Source organism: Erpetoichthys calabaricus, chromosome 3, assembly GCF_900747795.2.
Source record: "Erpetoichthys calabaricus chromosome 3, fErpCal1.3, whole genome shotgun sequence".
Classification (NCBI taxonomy): Eukaryota; Metazoa; Chordata; class Cladistia; order Polypteriformes; family Polypteridae; genus Erpetoichthys; species Erpetoichthys calabaricus.
Window position 1 is genome coordinate 240,488,002 of NC_041396.2, and position 2,914 is coordinate 240,490,915.

Consider the following 2,914-nt stretch of genomic DNA (forward strand, 5'->3'; position numbering starts at 1 on the left):
AGAAATGTTTTAAGCACATTTATCTATACATATTAATAAAAGGCAAAGCCCTCACTGACTCACTGACTGACTGACTGACTGACTCATCACTAACTCTCGAACTTCCCGTGTAGGTGGAAGGCTGATATTTGGCAGGCTCATTCCTTACAGCTTACTTACAAAAGTTACGCAGGTTTCATTTCGAAATTCTACGCGTAATGGTCATAACTGGAACATGTTTTTTGTCCATATACTCTAATAGAGGAGGCGGAGTCACGTATCGTGTCATCACGCCTCCTACGTAATCACGTGAACTAAAAACAAGGAAGATATTTACAGCACGAGTCAAACGCGGGAACGAAGGTAAATGACGTTAATTTTTGAGTGTCTTTTAATACTGTGTAAGCATAAATATTAACACATGTGCAATTAAACGTGTGCATTTACGGGGTGATTTCTCAGGCTTAAAAGCTCGCCTTTTACTAAAAAGGTAAATGCAAACTATTTTCATTCTGAAGGGCACAAACCACGTTAGATTTCAGACATTAAACGCGCAAAAATGTCGGTACACCTGATAAATAAGCGCAACATATTATCAGTTGTATTGTATGCTTACAATACATATAGAAATGTGTTAATCGTTAACTAATATTATGGGATGGTGTTTTTCGACTCGTGCCTTGATTTAAATGATTGCATTTCTTGGTGGGTTTGCGTAGCTTATTGTCAATATCTTTACACCTCTTTTTAAGACTTAATTTAAAAAGGTTTTCTTTTGTTCTTAATTAAAATTTAAAAGCAATACTTCACCGCTGCGAAGTCCCTCTAGCGCTGACGTCCGAGGTTCGATTACCGTAAGCGAGTGCAGTGAGTGTGTACGCTTGATGAGCCAAGAATAAGGGGGAAAGACGTGTCGCGTACTCTTTGCATTATTTGACAGTAAACTATTTTCAACCATTCTATGATCTGCTTCTCACAACTGAAGGCACCGTGGCTGATGTTACCTCACTTCCTGGCCAACCATAAGCGTTACCTGGTAGGTAACCAGCCACTCACTTCACTCCCTTACGGGAATCGAACCTCGGACGTCAGCGCTACAGGCAAAGCCCCTAAAATTGCGCCACGGCATGTGGTTCGTTTATTTGACAACATGTAGATCGGGGTAATTACATTCCGTGCCACGGCGTGTGCTTCGTTTATTTGACAACATGTAGATCGGGGTAATTACATTCACGGCATTCGTAGTCTGATTCACAATCTGATTGTATGGGTGGTTACCTACCAGGTAACGCTTATAGTTGGCCACCAAGTCAGGTCGAAGTGATCACTCGAGTGAAGGCAGCTTCACAAAAAAACAGATCCTTAACAAACTGTTATTAGTATATTTTCCCTCAATTTAAAAAGGTTTTCTTTTCTTAATAAAAATTTTAAAGCGGTATTTCGCCGGTGCGAAGCGCGTGGATTTGACCGACTGACACATACAGACATATTCATGAGTGCAGGTACTTCGGAAAGAAAGCACCGTGTAACCTAAAGTTTAAATTAAGTTCATAGACCTACAAAAGGTTGCCATTCATTTGAGGCAAGATTGCTTTTCTTCTGTACAAGAAAGGAAGATGTAGTGATACTTGATTTAAACGATTCCATGTCTTCCTGGGTTTGCTTAGCTTATTGTCAATATCTTTACACGTTTTTTTAAGACTTATTGACTAAAACGGGCTTTCACGAAAAAAGTTAGGGCTTTGCTACAGGATACACCCTCCACAAGTTAAGCAAATAAAAATAAAATATATATTTCTGTTTTATTTAAACCTTTTAAGTTCATATGCATAGCCCCATTTGGCTGTTTAATTTTTTTTTTCTTTCTTCAGTAATATTTAATCTCCTTAAAGAAAAAGAACATATCCATTTTACTTTTTTTGTATCTCTTTAGTAATATTTTAGTGTAAAAGGATAACCAGTATTTAAACCTTTTATGTTACTTTATACATTTATTTTACACAATGTTGAAAAATTAATAAGAAAGCTACATATTTTGGCAGCTGCTGCTTTAATTTTCAATGAAATGAAAAAAGCTCTCCAAGAGAAAACGTCAATGAAGAAGAAACAGTTTGCACTATCTAAAAATGAGAAACCCTCATTTATAAAAGTTTGCTGCAGATGACTTAACTGAAAATAAATGAATAGTTTCTATGTGTATAATACATATTTATCTATTTTACTTATGCCTTTATTCCAGCAACTTACAACATCTGAGGTACAATTTGTTACATTACTTTTGTTTTTTGCAGCACAGGCAGGTGAAGTGACTTCCTCAGGGTTACACAGTGGTGTCAGTACCAGGATTTGAACTGACAAGCTCCAGGTTTACTGAAATATTACTGAAGAAAGAAAAAAAACGAAAACGGGCAAATAGGGCTATGCATACAGATGTCCATCCATCCATTATCCAACCCGCTATATCCTAAATACAGGAGCCAATAAGTAGATATGTATATATACAGTATATATATATATATATATATGTGAATGTATGTATGTATATCTGTATGTCTATATTTATATATATATATATATATATATATATATATATATATATATATATATATATATGTAGATATGTAAATTTGTATATGTATATATATATATATATGTATATGTGGATGTGTATATGTATATATACGTATGTATATGTAGATATGTGTATATGTAGATATGTATATATATGTATATATGTTTATGTATATATATAGTTACATAACCTCTTTAACACACTACTTCTCCGCTGCGAAGCGCGGGTATTTTGCTATATGTAGATATCTGTATATGTAGATATGTATATATATGTACATATGTATATGTATATATATACGTTTACATAACCTCTTTAACACACTACTTCTCCGCTGCGAAGCGCGGGTATTTTGCTATATAT